This window comes from Diadema setosum, chromosome 20 (genome assembly GCF_964275005.1).
Source record: "Diadema setosum chromosome 20, eeDiaSeto1, whole genome shotgun sequence".
In the NCBI taxonomy this organism is placed as follows: Eukaryota; Metazoa; Echinodermata; class Echinoidea; order Diadematoida; family Diadematidae; genus Diadema; species Diadema setosum.
Window position 1 is genome coordinate 6,643,862 of NC_092704.1, and position 26,989 is coordinate 6,670,850.

Sequence of the window (26,989 nt, forward strand, 5' to 3'; positions counted from 1 at the left end):
TCACAACCATGTACTGTCAACTGTATTTTGATTTGATTTAAGAAGCAGAATAGATACGAAACAACGAACGAAGTATCGTTTTGATATTGTGACATCAATCTTGGCAACACAAGAAAGGTCTTACAGTATTTATGAACAATGTGACTGACTGAACAGAATTGGAATAAGAAAATTGTTCCAACAGCACAGTGTGAATGACCTCATTATTATCATTATTATTATTATTATTATTATTATTATTATTATCATTATTAATATCATTATTATTATTATTATTATTATTATTATTATTATTATTATTATTATTATTATTATTATTATTATTATTATCATGATTATTATTATGATTATTATCATTATTATTCTTTATCAATTTATTTATTTGGCATTTGCAAAGCAATACAAGTGATAAGAGAGAAACAAATCAAACACGCAAAACACAAGAAAACTTGACTTGTTAACACATTGAACGCCAGCAAGCTCCTGCACTATCACAAAGATTAGCTGACTATAACGTCTCTAAAAATATATTCCACAAATTGGTTCGCAGAACAAGAAGAGACAGAGTCGCCCTTGCTTGGATGATCAATGAATTTCGCAAAAGACTACTTTAAATAGAGATAAAGAAAAAGTGATGATACATTGTAGTTCTGAAGTAGTCATTAACAAGGAGTGAAAGCGGCATCGATAGACCTGTTGCGTGATAGTTGGGGGAGAAATCTCTTACAAGAGAACGTTCCTCAAAACGGCACCGCGAAAGTAGCCCACCATGTTCGATTAATGTCGTTTACATTTCATTCGTTAGATCTTCGAGATGTCTGAGAAGTGTAATAAAAAGGGTGTCTCCGAAAGGTTACAAGGTTTCTCTGACGTCACTCCCAACAGGTAAGAGGGCAGAGAGGGAAAATTGATAGTTATCGGTCTCTGAGTGCATCAGAAAGAAACGCATTGCTTCCTGTCTTATCTAAATCTACAATACGGGCATTGACCAACCTTATACCACGAGGACGACGCATCTCAAAGTTCACTGATGATGATGATGAAGAAACGCAATCCTATTTATTTTTTTTTTTCGCATTGATGTATGCCGTGACTGCTTTTGTGACATCTGATATTTCGGAGTTAGCGATAAAAAGCAGTGAAGAAAGCGGCGAGGTCAGGAACGAACACTTTTGAATCCCCTAAGCGGAATTCTTTAAGACGGCGATCACCCGCATCTCATGGTTAATCCTTGCGGCAGTCTTTAAACAAAAAGGTTCGATGGCTCCGTCTCCAAAAATCTGACCATTGCAAGCTCAGGGAAAGCTCGTGCTTCTGCTCCCCAGAGAGATAAGAACTGCCTTAACCATTGGTTTGTTTTTCTTGCCACGCTTTATGTTTATATCTATCCCTCTATCTCTATTTATATCTCTTTCCCTATTTCTCCCTCCCTGTCTATCCATCTACCTATCTATCTATCTATCTATCTATCTATCTATCTATCTATCTATCTATCTATCTATCTATCTATCAATCTATCTATCCATCCATCTACCTATCTACCTATCTATCTGTCTATCTATCTATCTATCTATCTATCTATCTATCTATCTATCTATCTATCTATCCATCTACCTACCTACCAACCAGCCTACCTACCTACCTACCTACCTATCTATCTATCTCTCTATCTATCTACCTACCTATCTATCTATCTATCTATCTATCTATCTATCTATCTATCTATCTATCTGTCTATCTATCGATCGATCTATCTGTCTATCTGTCTGTCTGTCTATCTTTCTAATGCATGTATTTATAACATGTAGGTACTATATGAATCGCATACCTTCAAGAAGTAGGCCCAAGTGCTTTTTATCTGGCCTCACTACTTTATTCTGTACCTGATAAAAAACCCCAGCCAGATACAACAAATTTGAAGTGTAATTGGGTGGCTAGTCCAGCAATATGATATCGATAAGTATCTGTTCAACTTGCCCAAACTATCGTGACTTATTATCATCCTTGTTCATCAGCGCTCGAGATTTCCATCTGGTAGAGGGCAGGAAATCTCTGACTCAGCAATTTTAAGGATAGAAGTCCTCCACCACCGAAAAAGGGGGGGGGGGGGGAGTTTCATTAGTTTGTTCCACATAGTTTGCTTATTTCTTTTCTCTTTAAAAATCGCTTACTTAAAAACTATCCTTATTCTTTTCTTTTCTTTTTTCTTTTCATATATCCATTCTTTGGGAGGGGACGCGGATGCTCAGAAAAGCTTTTACGAAATGGAGAAAAGATGTGTATATTTCACAATCAACGCATCTTGTCATTCTTCTCGGGCGGTTGCACTCTATGGTAAAACGCACGAACTGAGGGGACCTTCTGGCCAAGACCGCTGGGTCTCCGAAGCAGATGAGACTACAGGCATAAAAGCAGAGGGCACGCAAGTTAATGGACAGTGCTCACTCCTGTCAATAATGCATTCGAGAGCTTATTCCCTGCGGCCTGACTGCATATCAGGGAGAACTGGAAGAGAGAGAAAGAGAGAGAAAGAGAGAGAGAGAGTAGGACAACAGCAGATTTAGCCATCGGAGAATTCCTGAATGTGAGATGATTCTCTCTCTCCTACGAACTCTTCTGCCTCTCGTATCATCCTTAATCTCGACCGCTGGCGAGAAAGGATAAGTGGGGTTGTCCTCAAACTGCACAGTCGCACCTCAAACTATCATGTATAATGCCGCTGGTGCCCCTACACTAGCCGCATTACCTCTTCTCCCCCCCCCCCCTCCTCTCTCTCCTTTCTTTTCATTATTCATTTTGTTTGTTTATGCTGCTATATTTATCTTTCTCTCTCTCTCTGTATGAATGGAGTAGGCGAGTCTGTTCAGACCGTGTATCCTGTGTCGATGCGGGATTTCCATGAGAGATTTTCTTGAACAGACATAACCTTCATGACTCTAGCAGAAAGAGAGTCGTATCTTCTTCTCTTTTTTTTTTTTCAAGAAGTTACCACGCAGTATGCTTGATCATTATTTTGTTTGTTTGTTTATTGCTCTGTTTGTTTGATTACTCGTATTTTTTTTTAATGCTCGCCACCAGATCTGGCAGCAGGTCAGTGAGCTGCAGCTGGAACTTTCAAAGTTTCCAACAAGTGCAGCAAAGATTGCAATTACCATGGCAGCCGTTCAACAAAGACCAGTCAGCCGGGAGATCTAACGCTCCATCCATTGCAACACGTTTAGCAGAATCATTACGCCTCACAGCACTTGCAAACTTCTACATGGAACGATCCCCTGAAAACAACAGTGCCAAAAACCAACGTCACGTATCGGACGCTACATCTGATGCAAAGATTTTCGACGAGGTTTCTTTGCTTGCTTATCTTGCTTATAATTTGGATTATGAACTTGTACCGTTTGAGAAGACTAAAATAAAGATCACAATCACAATGTTCTCCATCGTTCACATGGTCTTGAGAGTTGCAAGCAAGCAAGTTGATTGGTTTAGTTTCAAGTTTATTCAAAGTTTCCACAATACAAAAATTACATAAGAACAATAATATGTAACAAGGAATACATTGTTGAATATATGCGATTAAAACAATTTGCAGAATATTTGAATATAAATTGACAATGCATGTACATGCATTATAGATGTAAAGTGGAGGGGTCTTAGAAAAGCAAGCTTGTATAATAAGACGCCTGAAAAGGCAAGTTAAGACATGTAATATAACAACTCACTAATATATATACACATATTAAGGCCATAGAATAATTCTAGTGGAATCCCTCAAGAAGCGCAGCAACCACACCCCAGAGACCAAAAAAATTGACACCAATTTTATTGCCCCCCCCCTCGAGTCAATTAAAAAAATATTTTATCGGCTAGTGATATATGACCACAAGAGGGAGAAGCATTTTTTTTTTTTTTAAACTTTGTGGTATGGTCTCAGAACCCTCACTTCTCCACAGGTAAGGACCCTTTCAAAAGGAGAGTTTCTAATTCTTACCATAAACCAGAATTATACAGTGGCTTTGACATACATGGATGGATTCTATGTGCGCACGCGCACACACACACACACACACACACACACACACACACACATACCTATGGAATTTTAAAGCAAAACATAATTGGCATCTAGACTATGTTACTCAAATGGAAAGCGATGAGATGAAGTCATGTATCTAGATTGGATGAGATGACATGACTAGTTTACTTATTAATAAAGGGCAAATAAAGGACAATTTTCGTGAATTAAATTGTATTGATAAATCCTTGCTAACGTTGTTCGTCAGCCCACGATCATATTCGACACAATGTACCCCCTTTGTGAGTTATCGTGCATGCTTCATGTTTTCATGCGAAAATGGTATAGCCCTACATTAGATAAGTAGTATAGTTGTAACAAAAAGAAATGAAAGAATCGAAAAGAGTCAACGTTTAATTGGCAGTGACATACAAAACCTCATCCTTTAATGCCTGAGGAGATTAATGGGGACTTTTTTGTAGTCGTCCGAAGATAACGTTGCATAATTTTTTGAATGCAAACTTTTTGTTGTTCCAGAAACCGAACTGTTGCGATGTGATAATTTCGCAAGTTACACAATACATTGGTTACAGTCTCCTGTCGAACTGAACACACCCAATCGGTTTTGTGACCCAGCGTCCGGCCGCGGGGGGCTGGCATATCGCCTGCTGGTATTTTGGATTCACCTGAGGACCGCTTTCGGCTCAGGCGGGGTTGTTTGTAGTAAGTATAATGTGATATACGGCGACATTAGCGCTTTCCTTTGACCGAACGCCTCAACCCCAATTACGGGCACGGTGAAGGAGGATTTGGAATTGATAAAATGCGCTGATAAATGCTCGCAATATTCAGGGGCCGGAGACCAGTATCTTGCCTCCTTGTGTCTCAATCCTGTATAGGTGACACGGACGGTGCTCTGTGAGTAGATATTGGTCTGAGCGTGGAGCTCCGTATATCTCCATTGTCAGAGACAAGCTCAAAAGAATGCCATATAAGTCTGTTCTTGTGTTTTGCCACTCCTCCTATGCAAAATTGACATATCTATCGATTGTCATGTGGTTTCAATGACAACGAAATTTTATATGTGACATTTTCAGTCTTCCTGTCAACCGTTAGATTTAGGTAAAAAAAAAACTGAGGACTGGGGTGGTGTAGAGGGGTAAAGCAGTGCATAGTGGGATCAGTCCGCTTCGTTTCGTTTTGTTTCGTTTCGTTCATTTATTAAAGCACGGCAACAAGATTCCGCCAATGGCTGTTTTTCAATATCCCGGCACACACCTTCCGTTTGAAGGTGTCAGTAAATACATTTTAAATAGGGGAAGTACAATCTCTATGTGATAAGCCCTACGTTATTCAAAACCAGGATTAGACTGACTATAATAGTATACCATTATTTGCCTTTACTGTAATATGCTGACGTGTGTGTTTGTGTCTGTGTGTGTGTGTGTGGGGGGGGGGGTAATGGGGACTTAGCTCAGTCCTACACTTACAGAACAACTCGATAATCATGTTCATGTTGCCTATTAAGTATAGAGGGAATGTCAGAATGTCAGAAAGTCAGAGTGGCAGAAAAAAATGTCATCAAAATTGAATTGGAGAAATGTTATGGAATCTCAACGTTTCACATGTTTCACAGAATACAGACATACTGGAAGAGGAGACGACATCCTCACGCCATAAACTTTCGCACTGGTTGCACGCAGAATTATCTTCAAAATTGTGTTTTCGCTCGATCATCTGCACACATGGCAACTATACATAAAGCCTTTTCCCACATAAATGTCATCGTTGCTAAAAGAGGTGATGTTCATTATTCCGACAGTTCGTTAATCCGAAAGTGAAATAAGGTCCGCTATTACGAAACACACAAATTACATGTATATCTACATGTTCGATAGTGCAAAAACGATGTAGGGTTTAATCCGAACATTTGTGGTGTTATTCCAAAGGTTCGTTAATCCGTAAATGAAGTAAGTTGCGTTAATCCGAAAGTGAAAAGAAGGTGTATACAGACGAACCTTCGGAATCACGAATCTTATTTCATTTTCGGATTAACGAACCTTGTTTGAAAAGATTTTGTTTGAAAAGATTTTATTTTCTGCATTTCATATTTTCTTTCAGAATAACAAAAATAACAAAGGCAGGTTCAATTACACAAATACAATTCTGAAAATTATTGACATATTACATAGTAAGTCATATTTTGTATGTAAAGACAAATGAAACGTTAAATAACATACAAAATGTTTATATGGCCAATAATGACTTAATTCACAGTACAATATGTAATATATACATATGATGCAGAGGGCCGCCGTTATAAGCCGTGCTTGAACAGACGGACAGCCAGAGTTAAATTACCATTTTTCATTGTAGTACTTGAACACTAATACAGATGGGCCATGTTAAAGTGCGTGTAAATCCAGTTTTATACAATTACTTGGTAAACAGGAGTGGTGCCTGTGAGTGCGTGTGCAGGTGATGAAGCGCGAAAGTGTTGATGGTCAGCACTTCTAAGAAAATGATTGGATATGTTATAATATGGGCGAAGGGTCAAGCAGCAAAGTAAAAGAAAAGGAAAAGGGGGTGGACCAAATATTGCCTTGTTGTTGAGTATAAGAGGTACATGTTTAATGATTACTGTACCGTATGATATTGTGCCAAGAAATATTTCTTTGTATTTGCCTTAAAGGAATAAAGAGATGTGCACTGTTTTATGTGGAGAGGGAGTGAATTCCAAATATCAGGCCCGTTATGCCGAATTGATTTTTGAGCTAATAGGAGTTTAGGGTTATTCAAATGGAAATCATTACGATGGCGCGTGGGGTAAGCATGGACATCCCTGTTAAGGGAAAATGCGTTGTGGAAGAGTGGGAGTAGATTTTGCGTGTATTTGAACATAAATATTGCTGTTTGAAATTTGTGTATATCGTCAACTTTAAGAACTTTTAGTCTAAGGAATAATGGATCAGTATGTTCTAGATAATGTGAGTTGGTACATATTCTTATTGCCTTTTTCTGTAAAAGAAAAATAACATTTACTTTAGTTTTATTACAGTTTCCCCAGACAACATTACAATAACTAATGTACGGTAAGATTAATGCATTGTATAACATAATGAGTACTTTTTCCGTTACAAAATATTTTAATCTCCGAAGTATTCCAATGGCTTTGGATATTAATGTGGTTATATTGTCAATGTGGTTATTCCAATTTAAGTTGGAGTCAAGGGTTACTCCTAAGAACTTGGTTGATTTTTTTCCAATAATGGGCATACCATCAATAATAATGTCATTGGGCATTATCGGTTGCAAATGTAGAGTATTGAAGTTTATAAAACACGTTTTATCTATATTTAATGATAATTTATTGCATTTAAACCATGTAGAAATTTTTGCAAGCTCAGAATTAAGTATATCAACTAGTGTGTTTAAACAGTTGTGAGAGTAGAAGACACTGGTATCGTCCGCGAATAATACATAGATAAGAAGGGTTGAGGAATTTATGATATCGTTGATATATATAAGAAAAAGTAGAGGTCCTAAAATGGATCCCTGTGGTACACCGCAAGTAATATATGACTTAAGCGAGGTACTTGAATGAAATGCTACGTATTGCTGACGTTGGGATAAATAATCTCGGAACCAGGAAAGAACTATTCCTCTTATGCCATAATTATGTAGCTTTTTTAATAAAATTCCATGGTCTATTGTATCAAAGGCCTTGCTCAGGTCCATAAAAACTCCTATCACGTGCTGTTTGTTCGCAATAGAATCGATAATTTTGTCACAAGTTTAAATGATTGCAAAATCTGTAGAAAAACCTTTGCGAAAGCCAAATTGATTAGGATTTAAAATGTGGTTATCAACCAGAAACTTATACAAACGTTCATGTGCAATCTTTTCAAGGATTTTGGAAATGACGGGCAATAATGAAATTGGACGATAATTCTTTATTTGGGACGCATCATCTTTTTTGTGAATAGGGATTACTTTCGCAATCTTTAAAGAATTTGGGAAGATCCCAGTAGATAATGATAAGTTACAAATATGTACTATGGGGGTTACTAAAAAATGTATTATTTGTTTTAGTAAATGCATACTTAATCCATCGTGGCCACAAGATCTACTCGACTTAAAAGATCGAACAATATTCAGTATTTCATTTTCATTTGTGGGAGTAAAGAATAAAGAATTATTATTACTTCCTGGAAGGTAATCTGTAAAATTTCCAGCGTTTGGAAGTATTGTTGAGGCGAGATTGGGGCCTATGTTGGTAAAGAACTTATTAAAACAATTTGCAATGATTTCAGGGTCGTTAATATCTTGGTCATTTTCGGAAATAACGGTCGGGAGTTCTTTCTTTTTATTCTTAATAAGGTCATTGATAGTTCGCCACAGTTTGGTTTTACTGTCCTTATTTGATTCTAGTATGTCTGAATAATATCGCTTTCGAGATGCCCGGATTAATGTGGTTAATGTATTTCGATATGTTCTGTATTTTGCTTTGTTCCGTGGTGTTGGTTTACGTAAGGACATTTTATATAAGCGATTACGGGTGAGTATAGAACGCATTAGCCCTTTGGTAATCCATGGTTGTTTTGTTCGGAATTAGGAACTGTATCCGCTACAAGTTTATTGCAAGTCAACAATATTATCAACACTGTGTCATATTTTTGCTAGATTGTCGTGCAACTGCAGCCCCCTTTCAACCAAGAGTCATTGTTGTTTTAGGTTATGACAAGACTAAAATGATTTGACGCGAGTGATAGATCTTATTCTTGATATGTGATTATATTTTTTACCTCCTCCCCCCCCCCCAAAAAAAATAAAAGTGACAAGATGGCTATATTTTTCAACTTTAGTTACCTTGAAAGTTATCATGCGAGCACTTCAAAAAAAAAAAAAATGCAGAGTACCAAGGATATCACATCTTTAATTTATTTATTTTTATGAGAACCAGATAATTCACTAAATGATTAATGTATATGAACGGAAGCGATGGCTGTCACACACTCTTCTATATCTTTTTTTTTTTATATATATCACTCATCAAAACATATTGCACTATAATTCACTCCGTATGACAGTAATGGCTTACAAGTGAATAATTTGTATTCATTTATTAATTTTTCACAATTGTTGCATATTTAATGACAGCAGCAGGACAAACAGCCAATAAACCACCAATGCTTGCATTGTAGCTACGGGAACTGAATTTCATTGCATTTCATAGAAGGAAAGGAAAAAAAAAATCGATTCCCGTAATGAAGTGCGGATCGCGAGCCAACTTCCAGGTCAGTGGATAAATCTAAAACAGCCCGCAAAGTGATGTGAACCTGCCAACGGGAATATTCCCTATTTGCCCTCAGGATTGTTCTGGGCCAGATCAATATCATTACACGATCTGGCGCCCTCGTCGGTCGCAAATTATAAACATCTTAGAGGAGAGGGATGTTGCATACCCAGTCCAACGTCTTGTTGAATACACGTCGCAACCAGTTGGCAAAATCTTCCACGAGTGGTGTCAATAGTACCTATCTTAATCATAACACGTGACGATAAAAGGTTCTGGCCGTGAAAAATTGTCCCAAAGGCATCACTCGAACCTATGATGATGACGATGATGATGATGATGGTGATGTTGGTGATGATGGTGGTGCTGGTGGTGATCTTGGTGATGATGGTGATGATTATGATGCTGGTGATGATGGTGGTGATGGTGGTGATGGTGGTGATGGTGGTGATGGTGGTGCTGGTGGTGCTGGTGGTGCTGGTGGTGCTGGTGGTGATGGTGGTGATGGTGATCTTGGTGATGATGATGATTATGGTGGTGATGGTGATGATGATGATAATGGTGATGATAATGGTGATGATGATGATGGTGATGATGATGGTGATGATGATGATGGCGATGATAATGATGATGATGATGATGATGATAATGGTGATGATGATGATGGTGATGATGATGGTGATGATAATGATGGCGATGATGATGATGATGATGATGATGATGATGACGATAATGCGGATAATGCTGCTGCTGCTGCTGATGGTGATGCTTATGATGAGCCATATATATATATATATATATATATATATATATATATATGTATGTTAAAAAAACAACAACACTGAAAGGTGTAAACTCATCCAAAAGACTTAGTTATTGAATGTCTGGTGAAAATTTTGGTCATGAATGAAGCTTTAAAGTGGCCTTTTAATTGTCAATTTCATGGAGAAATGATGTGACCATCTTATTATCACTTAAAAGTTTCAAACACTGACCTTAGGCTCCAATAAACTACCGCAGAATTACCTTACACCACAGACAATGCCTTTCTCTACTGGAGTGAGCATCGCATTATAACCGTGCAAGATATGTCGTGATCACAACATGTTTATCTCATTACAGTCACATCACTACATCACATCTGACAGATGACGTTACGGATCATTTCACTTGTGAATGATAAAGACATTATACATAATTATGTATTTATATATCACTTTGCAGATTGTTTTGTGCATTATAGATTGTTATGACGCCATTATAGAACCAGACAGAGGGGGAGAGATAGATAGATAGATAGATAGATAGATAGATAGATAGATAGATAGATAGATAGATAGACAGGTAGATAGATAGACAGGTAGATACACGTAGAAAGATAGAAATATATATATATATATATATATATATATATATATATATATACATAGGTAGATAGATAGATAAAAAGATAGATAGATAGATAGATTGATAGATAGTAAGATAGCGAGAGAGAGAGAGGGATGGAGAGAGGAGAGCGACCAAGAAAGTGAGAGGGAGAGATAAAGGGGGGGGGGGGGGAGGGAGGGGAAAAAATCCTAAGAATCCGTGTTCACTCAAAGAATCATACTGCAACATCCCAAAATACCTACCTTCCCTCTCAATGAAAAGACTCATAAAAAGTTCATCCTCCTGAAAATGAAAGGGTGGAACAACCCTTCACTATGCTGACTTATAAAGCAAAGATAATCGTGCTACAATCCTCGTAGGTCATAAAGATACCCGCTCGGATCTCATTGCAGATCATAATCGATGTCAAAGAGTGGCGTGGACCGATAAACGGGTCTTTCATGGTATGCGAGTGGACTGTGGAGAGTGCGAAAGGGGGCAAAATCACTGGTATAAAAATCCCTAGCACGAAGATAAAAAAACACCCTGTATTGCATTTTACCACCTGCGCGGTACATCACAGCACGGCGTCTAGAAAGTTCGGTGGATTGAAAGGAGAAATGGAGGTGTCCCTTTGCAGTTAATCTGCCGGAGTCATCCAGCACAAAATTGACTTATCTTGAATACCGATGTGCATTATGGCGTAGATATTGCCATAGGCCGTAATAACCAACTTTTTTTTTACTCTGTTACGTACGCGTGTCCCGCTGAAATTATTATAGACGCCGGGGTGGATTTGTTTTTGTGTAGTTTACCCTTATTCCTTTTCAATGGACAGAATCGATATGACAAAGTGCAAGTGCAGGGGCAAGGCGTTTAGGTCAGTAAGGTAAGAAGACCGGTGAGTGAAGTAGCAATCTATCAACATTGTGTGGGCGTGTGTTTTCATAAGCACAAAATATTGGGGGCACCGATAGCACAAATCGCTTCTTTCAGCCTGGAAACACAGACACATATCCTCAATATGCCCGAAATCATAGTTTCTTTCGCTTAGGGCGCATGGATGGAAAGATTGCGATATTTGGATTTGGGTTTCCAAGTCATATGGAGTGCATGAACTAATACCAATAGCCCAGTGATTCTCCAAGCCGACGGTATATATACCGATTCTACTATGAATCGTCTACCATGACTTCCCGATATAATATGATTCTTCCCTATTTCTGCCCTTTGAGAATGTCAGCCTCTATGAAATATGTTTCAATAAAAATATCTGAATAGTTTCCAGCACAATTTTTTTTTCATGCAGTGAATATTAGGATGATACACAAACTGGGCGGAAACAATGCAAAGGACACATAATACTATACGATTTTGCTGTTCTTGCACTATGTAAACATGTGGAACCAAGCGAATGTTCACCACGCTCATTACGAGAAAAAAAAAATACAACTTGAAAATACCAACAACAACAACAACCAAAAAAAAAAAACCCAACAACAAACCGACATCGTTTTAATTACATTTTAATGCTTCAAGGAGTTAAGCTGCGGTAGTAAATTTCGAACGTGACAAGATTAGAGCAAAACGTGTAGCGCGAGTACACAGACCGCCATCCATGTGCTGCTATACCCCTCATAGATAAGTAAACAGGATTAAATGGTGTGGTCTTATTTAGCCAGCGTGCACTGTATTTCCAGGCCAAAGAAATGCCCTGGTTTTGAAACTTTAATCATCTAAACACCACTAAGCTGTTATCACATCACAGGTGAAAGTACTTTCCTTTTTTTTTTTCATCAATACCCTCAAACGAGTTTCGATTCTAAATGGGTTCGCTGTATACGGCAAGACGTGTGTAGGGTACTTTCTCATTGTGCGTTATGACGCAAGATAGTTAACGTGAATCGATTCGATGCGAATCCTAGCTCTACAGAAAGAAGAAGAACTAAATCTCATAGGAAACAGAGAAATTTTCTCCTGGATTGAACATGAATGCATTAAGTAAGAGAGAACACTCAGATATACTGCAGAGCAGCACGGAGAGTGTTTGAGCTAAATTGTCAGCACTATAGCTTTTGTGATGTCGGGCGTTCACCCGAACACCGATAATTTCTTGATGCCTCCAAGGAATAGTGAAGATATCTCGGGGGAGGATTGGTTTTATTTCGTGCATTTCTTGATTTTCGCTTCATTCAAATCGATATATGATTGTTTTTTTATCATGCTATAGTTGAATATAGTACTCATCCGGAACAACAACACACGTGGTTCTATAACCACCATCTTGGAAGACTGCACCATTGTTACCCGTATATATTTTTCTGTTTGTAACCGTAGAATCACACAAGTACTCCCATGCCTTTCATACCTACTGACAGAGTTAATCATCAGACGTAAGGTGAATCTCGGTAAACAATATTGTGTCGCTGCGCCGTCACTTGGAGCAGTACGACGCCTTGGTCATTACCCCCATCCCGACATGATTACTCATTATCAAAAACCGTACGAACAGTGACAAAGAAGCCCTATTAAATCAGACGCACCAACGAAGGAGCTTCGGGGATAATTATGAACGAAAAAATGCTCCGCCCATACTGCCAAATCACACTTTTTCTTTTTTGTTAACGACTGAATGAAAGCGCTGCAGCAATTACCAAAATCCGCTATTCTACACCGCTGCAAAAATTCTACATTGTTATCCTGACAAAAAACTTGTTATGAACACGATGGTATCAGGTGCGAACTGATAGCGGTTATTTACCCATATTATTTTGTGCAAAGGGGCTCTTCTTGTGTGAAACGGTCGTTCGCTGACGCATATGGGGTCGAGAGCCGATAATTGCAACCTTCGAAACAGCCGAGTGACGTAAGCTGCCCTTTCTGTTATCAACCATCAAAGGTGGCTGCTATCCTCAATTAAATTCTTGAAAAGAAAGGAATTATCTTTCTGGACATTATACTTCACCATATTCGCTTTGAGTCACCATCGATGTAAGACGTGGACACACTATAGGCCTTAATACTATGGATGAGTTGGAAAATCATAAGAATACGTCAGTTCATAGTTCTACTCTTCGCATGAGCAGCAAAGTGTCATTGATTGGGATTTTTTTTTTTTAATTCACTGATTTAAGCATCTTTGATATAAGGATCTCATGATTATTCCTTTCAGTATTAAATGCATTACAGATTTTGAGAAATTCAAATCTGTGTTACAAACTCATCTTTGATATTAAATTTTGTTAATTATATGTGAATAGAGAAATATTTGAAAGATTTTGTTTCCATTTGTACACGCATAGAGAATCTTGTGGCATTATGCGTTCAAAGAACCAAAGAACTATTTATTATTATTATCATTATCATTATTATTATTATTATTATTGTCATTATTATTATCATTATTATTATTATTATTATTATTATTACTATTATTATTATTATCATCATTATCATTATTATTATCATTATTCATAAATGGTGCCTGCCAGCACATCCACCTGGAACCAAAAGTGGTATTTGGCAATATCAATAGAAAAAGATTGTTAATCCATTCAATGCAATGTTATGAAGGGATGGTTTCTCAAGTGTTTATTGACGGACCATTCTGGTCACCTCGTCTACGCACGTCCATCCTTTGTTTGAACATGATTGAAAAATTCCGTATATTGTCACGTCGGGCAAGTTTACTGTATTATTTTGTCGCTTGGTAAACGAGTGACGTGACCAACTGAGAAGAAATAGACAGGTACACACGAGCTAACTCCGTAATGGCTTATTCATCACGCCATCAAAAAGGAAAAAAAAAGAGGTCTTTATCAATTGCACGCAACTCAAAAAGGAAGCGGTTGATTATATCATGGACATTTTATATAACATATGGATATGCACATGGATTATAACAAGAGATTCATATATTGCACGGTATAGATGTTGAGTAAATTCACTTATGTTTGAAGACATTCCGAACTAGCATCACCCTCTTAAACGCTTCTGTACCTCCAACGAGAACTACATTGTTTGAAACGAGAGACACAGCTCGTAGGGGGGGGGGGGGATAAGATTGTAGGAGGAAAACATTATGAAAAGAAAGAAAGAGTATGGCAGAGAGAGAAAAAGAGAGGAAGAGGAAAACATATTAAAATAGAGAGGGAGAGAGAGGGAGGGAGAATGGCAGCAAAGAGAGAATATACCATGAAGAGATAGAGTGTGACAAAGAGAGATAGAGAATAGGAGGAGGAGAAGAACATATGAAGAGATAGAGAATTCATGGTAGAGAAACAGGAATATATGAAGAGAGAGAGAGAGAGAGAAAATGACAGAGGGGGTCCAGAGATGGAGAGAGAGAGAGAGAGAGAGAGGAGAAAATATAAGGAGAGAGTGAGGGAGAATGGCGGAAAAAGGGAAATATATGAAGAGAGAAAGAGAGAGAGAGAGAAAATGACAGAAGGGGTCCAGAGATGGAGAGAGAGAGAGAGAGGAGGAGGAGGAGAAAATATAAGGAGAGAGTGAGGGAGAATGGCGGAAAAAGGGAAATATATGAAGAGAGAAAGATTGGAAGAGAGAGAGAAAGCGACAGGGAGAGAGAGAGGGGGGGAAAAAGGATGTGAGTCAGGAAGAGAGAGAAGGGGAGAGAGAGAGTGGGAGAGGAAGTGAAAAGGTAAAAATATCAGTAAGTGAGAGAGGGTGAAAAAAAAAAAGAAAGGGGGGGGGGGGAGAGAGAGAGGGGAGAGAAAATAATTATATTGTAGGGAAGATGATTGGTTTTATCACGAAAATATTCATAGCACGCGTGTTTGTGTCATACGAGTCCTTTTATAGATCTAGCAATCCATCCATACATGCACTCAATAAAAAACCGCTAAGTTCTGCTACACAGGGACCTATGGACGTGACAAAAACGACGCTTACACAACATTTTCACGATGAAAGTTGAAAGCTCTAACATCGTATCACTTCTCATGATCGTGAGACATTAACCCGGGATTGATAACTGCCTGTGTTGCAGATGCGAGAAATGAATGCAAAAACCCCCATTATCTCAAAACAGGATTATAAATCTTGTATCAAATGCTGCTTTGAGGTATTTTGTCTCGGAGAGAATAACATAAACACGCGTTGATTCTCGTTTTGGAGTTCGCCTCCAACATTTACTGTACTTTTGATGTCCTCGTATGCTATATGCTGGTCTTTTCTCGAAAACAGATCCTAAAATAACATGTCTCTATAGTCTGCCTAATGTAATTTAACGTGTACGTGCAATGATTGCGCCTCGATAATTTGTGAGGTGCCTACGTGTGCGTATGTTCTACTAACGTGCGTCTGAGTCGCGTTTGCAGATGCGTTCCAGAACCTTAAAACAGGTGGAGGCTATAAATTCGTGCTGCTTTATATGCCATTTTACTGTGATACCAATGAAACTCGCTCCTGTCATTCTAAAAAGAGAAAAAAAAATAAACGATCGGAAGAATAAACAAAACTTTTTTTAAAGCCAGAAGACAAGTAATAAAAAGAGTCCAAAAGAAACAGAGGATTTTTAAGAGGAGAACTTGAACGCCGTGAACATCTCCGTTGCCATGGCAACAATCTGGTGACCTCTCGGATTTGAGGAAATGTTTACGCTCCATCCCACGACACTACTTCAGCTTGAGACGGCTATCCTGTGTATCCTTAATAATGATAAATGGGCTTCTTGATTTACATCGCATGAGATGCGGAATGATATCATCACGACTATATGACTATAGGAAAGAAAAAAAAAAATCAAATCCTTACCGATTAGTCCGCCTTGCTATTTTCGACGTTGGATTTATCATTAACATAATTAAAGTCCCATTCAATACCATAATCATGTTGGCTGTGGTGAATAAAGTATGATCAGATGAGCGGCACCGTGTATGGAAATTTCTTTTGAATCAGAGAATTTAAAAAGTTATGAAACATATGACTTTTAGATTTCTGAGGTTTTCAATGATAACATTAATCACAACCACGTGGTATCTATGCAAACTTGACAGAGGCGAAGATGACGCAAGCTCACATGTCCCCTATCGGTTTGCACACAGAATACTAGTACAATGATAGGCATGTAGTTGATAATTTGCAACAATTTGGAACAGTTTTCTGTATAGGTCACTATACATAGCTACCATGATCAGCTGCAAATGCTAAAACTTGTCTTATTCTCGTGGACTTCATGTCACAAAAAGGGGAATTAGTGGAGATTTCCGTACAGGACATGAGCCACCTAGTAAGATGATATTATTGTCATCTTGTTCCCGTAACTACTGCTCCATAACAATCTTATATTGATATTTCACATCCGACTGTTGTTGCGCTTTAGTTATCCAGCTCATTTGATTAACTATGTTGGATAACACCAACTTGAAGATTGCATTGGTCCCGGGTTACAAAGTTAGACATTGGAAGTACAACATTCCGGGAGGCAGTACACAATATGACACAAGTATGTGAAACGGATTATTTTGTTTTTGGACAAATTGATATTGTCTTAATTGTTTTACTACGCAACTGGGAAAAGCAGAAAACCTCGCTTGGATCTTTCAAATGTAGTCTCTTCAAAAATCCTGTATGTCTACCTGCAATGAAACACTTAACTTCCATCTCCACATTTCGAGTTTTCAAGTATTTTTTGAGCTTTGGTGTCTACTCAACAAATTCAAGAAAAAAAAAACCCGCAAAAGCAACCTATATATATAAACTAACGTCACGATGTACACTTTGCTACATTAAATGCGGCATTAGAAAAGAAAAACTAAGATTGCGCGACGTCACAAAATGAACCATTCCACAGTGATATATTCACGGAGATTACGGAACCGGTGTGTATGCTGGACTTAAAGAAACTAAAGAAAGCGAGGGCCAAAAGGAATCAAGTGAAGGGGGAAATGGAAGCTGAAATACACACAATGTGACAGACGGAGGGTATCTTGAAAATTGTCCCCGGAAGATTGTCTGACCAAAGCCAATCTCGGAAAGATTTTGAGAGGAGCAAATAGAGGGGGGAGAAAGAGCAAAATAAGATCGACTCTGGCACGGTTGATCCGTATTGCAAGCAGGCCGAATCTTCCAGACACTTCCAATATCGCCCGGCCGAGGAGGCGGGCAGTCCGTGGAAACAGCTCGATTTCATTAAACTCTACAAAAGGTCAGTGGGCTCTCGGTCCGTCCGTTTATTTTCCACACGCGTATCATGCGCCTCGGTTAACAAACACCGAAAGTCGGCCCCGTGTCAGAAGTTCCTTTTTCTCTCTTCCCCCTTCTTCTTTTTATATTCTGCCAACATTCTCTTTGTCCACTGCACATCTTACTTCTGCATGTTCACTTGCCTGGTAATTGGATAAGCAAGAGTTCTATCGCACCGGTTTATATTACCGCACTTCACGCATTTGTTCATTTCATCCGACTTCTTAAAAGGTATTACAAATTGGCAATACATTCACGTCTGCTATAGTTGACTGGTCTTATACTGGTCTGAGAATGCACTGCCACTGCCGAGGGGATATGTACCAAGTTTCCCCCTTCTTTTGAGATTTTTCCTCCATTCAGATAATACTTCTTCTTTACTTCTTACTTTTTCTTCCCTTTGTACCTTGCTATTTTAGCTTTCATAATTATAGTTTTGCCATTAGTACTTTGTGTCTTATCTCCATTGGAAAAACAAAATACATTGATATTTTTTCTTGAAACTCGCGTTTACAAACTTTGCTTTTGCACTTCCATCATACTTCACAGGTTATAGAGAATTGTCTTTTATGTACATACGTGTATGTATGCTGACACACTTTCTAGTCATGACCTGCTTTACATCATTTTTTTATCTTGCCTGTTTGTATATACATGTATATAATAAACGTGCTGGAACTGTTCACTGTGTCTCGAGTGTATAGACCAGTGCAGTTTCAGTAATTCAATTCAATTCAATTCAATTCAACTCAACTCATTTCAATTCAATTCAATTCAGTTCATTCAATTTAATTCGATTCAATTCAATTAAATTCAGTTCAATTCAATTCAATTCAATTCAATTCAATTCAATTCAATTCAATTCAATTGAAATTATGAACGCGTAAATCACACAGGTTATTGTTAGGATTTTTTTTATATACATGGGATGGGCTGAGAGGGACACTTTTGAATGTTGCAATATGCTTGACTTTTTATTCGATCACCTCTCCCCTCTCCGCGCCCCTTGATCATTTCTCTCTATCTTTCTAGAATTGACGTCCCCACGATTATACCCTGTATTCGTGATCAACCAGCTGGCTTTCTTACGGTACAAGACCTGTGGTTATAATGACCATATGTCAAATCATGGAGACAGAATATATGTGATATGACGCTTTAAACAACTGTATAATCATTGCAGTTTTGCTGGATGTCCTTCATATATTTTTTTTCTTCTTCATGATGACCTGAGAAATAATTCACTCACATGAATTTAAGTGATCGGTGGTATTCACGGTAATTATGATGAATTCATGATACATCGTGCCACCCGTCTATGCTGCAAGATTTGTGTATGCTGTGATGCTAGACTTGGCATAATGATATGCTTGCAATAACGCTTATGTTATCCCGAATATGCCCCCTTCCTCTATGTAAGACAGAAAGAAAAAGAGGGGCAGAAAGATTATATATATATATATATAGAGAGAGAGAGAGAGACGGGGGGGGGGGGGGAGGGAGTAGGAAATTGAGGGAGATTACTCTTGTTCGCTCGTTTATTTCCCTTGGCAATGGAGCTATCGAAGCGACGTCTGAGACGGATTTCATCCGGATTTTGATTCCTCGATCGTCGGCTCCTCAGCTATCATAATCCAAACGAGCAAGGCGAATGATTTAGTAATGTTTACTATGACAGCCCCATGTAAATCTGCCTGCTCCCGCGACCGACTCAATCGGAAAAAAAAGAGAGAGAGAGAGAAAAAAACCCTGAAGAACGATGAAGAAGTCGAACACGAATGATATCGAAACACGTTGCGAGTTATTCAGTGAATCTTAAGCCTCTGTCTTAACATAAACACTCAAAACGCTTTGTAATCATCTCTGTTTACAGGAAAAAGAAGAGGAAGAAGAAACAGAAGACAAGAAAGGAATAAAGAAAAGAAGGTGAAGGAGACTAAGCTGATGGTAAAGAATAATACCTAACAAATTGCTGCTGCTAATAGTAATAGAAACAAATCATTAATAACAATGATGATAATAATAATAATAATAATAATAATAACAATAACAATTATAATGGTAATAATAATAATAACCATAACAATAATAACAATAGCAATCAAGATAATAATTATAAAAACAACAATAATAGTAGTGATTATAATAATAATGATAATAAAAACTATTGTGAGAACGTAATCACAGCGATTACACTAATGATATTATAAAGTGAAAAACGAAGAATACGAAGGAGATATTCCTATTAGTGACATTGCACATTGTCCTGACGCGTTTGTTCAGGAGTTGATCTGAATTTTTAGTAAAATTAGGAGCACAGTAGAGGACAGATCCACAAACATCGATATTTTCAGATAAACCTGACAAAGAGGGTGATGTTGAAGATGAGCAGTACTGTCTACAATTCAATTCATTTAAATTAGTTTGATTTAACAAAAAGTAATACATATTACAAAGTATACATTTGTCAGTTAAACTTATCGAGCAATTTGAAAAAAAAATCATGAAATATTGTACAAAATACATACGAGTATACGAATAATTATATATCGGGAAAACAACGCACATAACATGTTTATTATCTCTAGCTGTACATAGATACATTTTGGGTAAATACCATGAATGCATTATTTGCATACGGCTTATCGAGTAATCCACATCTTACAAACTTCGCTTTTCAGTACATCAATCTTTTCCATTGCTAACTTTAACCTTTTTTGTTGGGGGGGGGGTCAATCTTGCAAAGTATGCATTATTTCTCTCATTATGAATACATTTTTGCATGATACAAACTTTATAACTTGTACTGCTTACAAATTGTTAAAACATTATGATTCGTCACATGTGTACTTTGTATCATGTGTTACCTTTTGTTGGATGGAAATAAAGTAGAACTGAATCGATATGCGTTGAATTGAATTGAATTGAATTGAATTGACTTGACTTGAATTGAACTGAACTAAACTGATTTGAATTATAGTTGATTTTATAAAACAAAATGAATGATGGAAGTAGTGATGAGATGAGGTGATTATACGGTACCTGGATGAAAATCAATGATCTTAGTAATGATGTGTGAGAGTACAGAGTAAGATAACACTAAAGATACTCATGACGATGATGAAGTTCTCTCATTTCATGATTGCAAGGTACCTTGACACTAGAGAATGCTGTGTGAGAGCTTTATGACGACGAGCATGACAACGGAACTCGAAGCATCGTGTGCAACAGAGAGCAAGACGTGATGAGAGGATCAAAAGAAAAAAGAAAAAACCACCAACAACACAAATTCTTTCACAACATCCCGCCCAGGGAGCCTGGTACACCCTAAACGATAATAGTTAAGTGATTTCCGCGTGGGGGAATGCGCAGTGATGTTCCCCTCCTTCCACGTAAATGTCACCACTCTTTTAATTTGCATAATTTCATTCGATGTGTCATCATTGCCCTACCACCGAGTTGTTGTTGTTTTTTTTCTCCTCTCTCTCTCTCACTCTTTCTCTCTATAATATCCTAAACATGCATCAACTTGGAGAAAAAAAAAATCTCAAGGACCTATCGTCGTTGTAACATGATGCAGGAAAAAAAAAATCCGTCTGAAGACAAGACTACCATGAATAAGATGACTAAATATTATTAACAACAGCAACAAAATACATCTTCTCATTCGTTTTCTCTCCGGGACTCTATAATCATCATCACCAACAATAACAACAAAACATATGGAAGATCAAAGAACAGGACAGAGACGAAGAACCGCGGGATCTATGTAATTCCTGCCCCTCATTAGCTGATGACCACTGTTGACTTCAAAGACGAGTACCTATACTCTGAGAGGTACAGCTTTGTCTTCACAAGAAAATCGGCTTGATAGTACACACATTACCCCTACATGTCGAATTAGATTTTTATCGACCGGCACATAAAACACTCCTCTAAGTAATAAGCAGCATCAGAAATTCAGAGGGCATTTTAACGTTTCGGGCATATAGAAAAGAAGAGACTTGATCGGATTAGAGAAAGAACAAAATAATCAAGGAGCGCCATCCTATCAAAAGTCTTCCTCAAGAGAAGATAAAAAAGCGCCTCGAAGTCAAAATAGTTTTGTTTTTGGCAACTTCATGTCTGTAGTTCCAATCGCCGCTCGATTACAGAAACAGGTTAGTCCAAACGTTACACCAGGTAAGTTAATGCGCAGAAATGTATTAGATTATTTCGGAAGATGCTTCGGGGACTTTGATGTTCCTTCCCAGCCGATCCTCCTTTGACCTTCTTCGAACAGTGACTCAATCTAGCCTCGCCTTGACTCTGGGATCCTTCTCCTACAGTATAATGTTCCGCAGAAAATCTTGGAGAGCAAAGGAGTGGAAACGTATCAACGCACCTCGACAAACATCATAAGGCGAGTGAGGTCCTTCGTTCAAATTTACTCGCGGCTCGCCGTCATGAATAATTCACGAATGATTGTTGAGGGCGGTTTATACCCGGCGAGTGGTAACCGCTGTGTGTTATTCATAAGCTGTTATAAAGATTTTACCACCGACTTCTCGTCATTCCGGCTCCCTATGTTCGGAGAAACTGAAATTTACACTCTGCACTTCCTTTCCCCTGGTATGTGGCTCAATGACTGTCTTGCATAGGGCATAGGGCAGGAATATCAATCCCACGTAGTTCCCTCACCTCAACTCTCAGTGTAGTGGATACTGTCCTGGCCCACTTTATAGGGCTCACACCTGTAAATAAAATGGACTGTCCCAGACCCCTTCACAAATTCGTACCAAAGATACCAAAATAAATGAAGAAAAAAATTAATTAAAAATCAACGATTTAGTTTGGCAAAAAACTGAATAGCTGTAGACATTGAGTATGAATTCCTCTACAAACTGCATTTTGGTTGGAAGATGAAAGCTTTTCTGATGGAATTTGAGGGGACTATATTTCATCGGGTACGTGTACGGAAAATAGGTGATTTTTTGAGTGACAAGAACTCGTAGTCTGGCTTTGCGGACCCCTGGACAGAATTAGAGCAGAACAACCCACCCTGAAAATCTGATGGATGAAAGGTAATATCTCACTTATCCAGGTTAGTGAAGCTGAAAGATCTCATTCCTCCCAGCTATTTTACAGAATTTTTTGCAATTTGAATTTTAACACACGTCTCTATGGGGAATTATTTACCCGTGTGAGCCCTATAGAGTATGCACGTAATACACACAAGTCTATGGAAAGTGCCTTGCACACAGAAGTACTGCTTGCCTTGTATGCATGACGAGGCTCTCGCCACACGAAAACTACAAATTTAAGCAATGCCGTGCCAAAGTGAAGTTCAAAAGATCAAAATGAGTACAATGTGGAATAAAATCGTAAGTTACATTCTTCTTTAACATACATAAAAGTATACACGAGTTTGCAATTTTAATACATTTGTGTCAGAATCATCTATGCTACTTGTACAGCTCTGTGCTCTCTGGTAACATGACAAACACCCACCCCTACACTCTACTCGAGTAGACTGCACTGGAGCGTGTACGCACGCTGTACTGTCACGTCGTGACTATTGTGCGCTGCCAAAACAATAATTCAGCACACTAGAAAGCTTCCTCAAACTCAACATCTACACCTGACGAGGTTATCAAGGCTTTACAGATCTGGTAAATTTGTGCCTTCTTTAGTCAAATTTTATATGCCAGTATGACTTATTGAGGTGATTTATTGGAACAATTATTTGAACAAAACTGATGATGATGTTGTTAGACTGATGTTAACTTGAACTAACCTCGATTATCATTGGCTGGCTGTTCCCACACCCACCCAGTGCTAGGCCAAGCCTACGTTTCCAAAATTTGAGTGCTTGCTAGCTAGCTAGTTATAGCGAAGTAAGTATTTAGTTACTGGTACTGATACTACTACTACTACTACTGTTACAAATACGAACATGGCGAGTAGGCAATCTACTAGTACTCTCCCAGCTGATTACCAGCAGAAGCTGGAGAGGAAAACACTAAAACTAGGTGAAGACCCAGGCCATTGCTGGGTCTTCACTGGCCGACAGAAGAATGGATATGGGCTGGTGGATGTTGTGATTTCAGAGAGAAGCAAGTCTCGTACAACCATACACGCACATAGGCTTGCTTTGATGATCTGGATCACTGGGTCATGGGATATTCCATCTGAGCTCGATGCATCCCACCTTTGTGGAACACGTTTTTGTGTTAGGCCCAGTCACCTGGTGCTTGAGAGCCGTGAAGATAACAAATCCAGACAAATATGCCACTCTTATAATGTGTGTAATATTGGACATGATCCAAAGTGTATTTTTCCACCAGCCCAGTAATTTCCCGTCCTTACTCAACTTAGCCCTGGCCCTTCGGTAGGTAGCTCATTACATTAGAAGCCCTACACTGTTTTCAAATCAAGACAGGTTTGTAATGAAGTAGATATAGACCCTATTTGTATGTTTTACACCCCCCCCCGGGCCCCACTAACTTTCTTGATAGTGATATCCTAGATCTGTTGTGTTTCATCTTTTTCATTACACCTGTATTACTTAGCTGTAACGTTCATAGTCGCAGTTAGTGTAGAACACAAATTTAGATGAATTCTTCTTCAGACTCACTAACGTTAGAGCTGATTATTCTATCGTAACTGTGATCACGTGCAATGGAAAAATGCTCTTTTTCAAGTTGTCCTTTAACATATGACCTGACATTACAGTCTTTTTTCCAGTTTTTGTTTCGTTCATACAGTCTGTATCTGTAGTTCCTGTGTTTCGCTTTAGACACTTTCCCAGCATGTTTTCTGTTCCGTGTCCTCCAGTAATCCCGTCGGCTTTGCAGGTTGAGAAGTCTATGGCGGACCTTCTTCCCTCCCTCAACCGGTACACCGGCAGCTGCAGCTTTCTCGAGGATCGATATCGGTCCACTGTTGGTAAGTTGAATAGCAGAATGTTCCCTGTTAGAACGATTGCGCGAAAATCTGCCAGTGTAGTGGGGACTGGTGACAGCAAAAGCAGCATTCATCGATTCTGCTTTTTGAGTCGAGGAATGCAGTCTTGTTTTCTTTAGCATATTTGGAGATAATCTCTTTGAGATGATGTTGAGGATTTGTTGCTTATCTGCAGCATTGATTGATAGTCTTTTCCGAAATGCTGGGCCTAAAAATCTGAATCTGTAGTCTCCTCGGCAAACTAAGCTCTTCGTATGGCACAGCTCATGATTGCCAACATAGCACAAGAGTATGGCATCACCACATTCAACGAGTGTTCTCTCATGCTTAAGTATGTTCCTGGGAGACATTTTATGTGCTGAATTCAATTCTGCCTGAACTCGCTGTGCAATATCATCAGCTAGATTTTGTTGCTGCTTTGCTCTAATTCGCACTGATCTGCCGGGGAAACATTCCTTACTTAATTTCAGTTTTGTGATTTGTCGTGCCAAGGATCGATGTAAATGAGTGGTGCACAGAAAGGACTCGGTGTCAATGTTAACCTCTTCCTTCATTACTTTTTGAATGCCCTTTGCAAAGTGACCATCACTGTCAGTGGTAACAGTTCCAATCAAGAGCCTCTCTTCTGCACTTAAGAGATTCCTTGCACACATTTCTCCCCCGTTCATTTCATCTCCAATGTTTTCATGCAATTTGAGATTAGCCGTACATTTAGGATGGTTGGGGCAACTAGGTGTAAAACCAGCACTTATTTGTCTCTGTCCGTACCTGCACAGTTTGTTGAAAGACTGATGGGAAATCACATACTTTTCGGAAGTAACATTTTCAACTGCTATGTCACGGGCCTGCGTTGCTGGGGCAAATGGTGTTCTCCGACGGCCATGACTAAGGGGCACATTATACTGACGATCAATTTCGATACCTATTGGCGTGTTTGCATTCATACCTCTATTTTGTAGTACTTCCACCACTTTCCTGCGCTTGTTTGCCATATCTGCCTCATTAGATTTCGACATCATGTCCCCACATTGATTCGCATTTTCCTGGAGGCTGCTCATTGAAGCTGGTGGCACACTCATCGATATTAGAATTCGAGCTGCAGCAGACTGTGCAATGTTACTTTGATAAAGTCCAAGTTGCAGTGCCATGTTTGGCACGGCAGTTCTCCTTCCACGGCCCTGTCGAGGAATCTCCTTGTACAGTTTGTGAACACAAGAAATGAAATCACAATGTCTACACACAAAGTGGATACTCACAGCAATCCCTCTATGACTTTCTGCTTCCTCTGGTATAATCAGATCCACTTTGGTACATTTAGGGCTGTCTTTCTTGTGCTGCTTCCAGACGAGATTGATTGTCTCTGCCAATTTTTGCATGTCTATCAGTCGGTGACCTGTTGCATAGCCATGTTCAGGTGTCAAAATTTTGTCAGCAGTGGTCGGTTCTGTCCTCTTTGGCCGTAAAAGCATCACTGTTTTGCTTTGTTGGGAAACATAATCTGGATCTTGATGACCATTTCCATAGGTGTCAGAATTTGTTGTGCGTTCAAAATCTTCTCTCGTCAGGCGAACATAAGTCGTTTGTGACTTAATATTTGATGTTTCTCCTTTAAATGTCATCCCTTTGTTCCATGGTTTGTAACCAGGTAGAAAAAGGTTCTTTCTTTGAGTGCAAAGCAGTTTAGGCCCCATGTTCTCTTATTTCTGTAAAAAGGAGGTTGTTGTGTGGTAGATATATATACCTTGCCACCTTATGTATCCCAAGTTCATGTGTTAATACTTTCTCCTTTTTTTTCATACTCCACTAAACTTCTTAGTAAAGGACTATTTCTTGGAAAAGCCAGTGACATCATATTCTAGGATTTGCTCATAATGGAATAAATGGGGTGTCATGACCAATTGCCAAACATTCTTGTTGAGGTCAGTTAGTGATGTCATAAAGAGTTTATGCTGTTCTATTCTGTCTTTCATTCCATCCTTTCTCACAGTTACAACCATGGAAACAGTCTGCATTCGGTGATTGATGACAGCTCAGGGAACATAATCCATAACGACTGGTACACACACTTTAAACCTTCAAACTAACAAGCTCACACACAGGCAGAAAGCACCCAGCAAGACTGACCTACTTTCCCCATACAAGCTCTGCTGGTTTATGTTGAG

The 26,989-nt window shown here is 38.6% G+C and overlaps 1 protein-coding gene and 1 long non-coding RNA gene across 2 annotated transcripts in view; one reads left to right on the top strand and one right to left on the bottom strand.

The window, feature by feature from the left end:
* The window catches only part of LOC140244053 (PDF receptor-like), a 185,214-nt gene that overhangs the window by 121,788 nt on the left and 36,437 nt on the right, over positions 1-26,989 (bottom strand). The gene's annotated exons all lie outside the window — the stretch shown is intronic.
* LOC140243778 (uncharacterized) lies at positions 21,158-26,927 on the top strand. Its single transcript, XR_011902250.1, has 3 exons — positions 21,158-21,222; positions 24,699-24,809; positions 26,815-26,927. It is a non-coding gene; the product is annotated as an uncharacterized lncRNA (long non-coding RNA).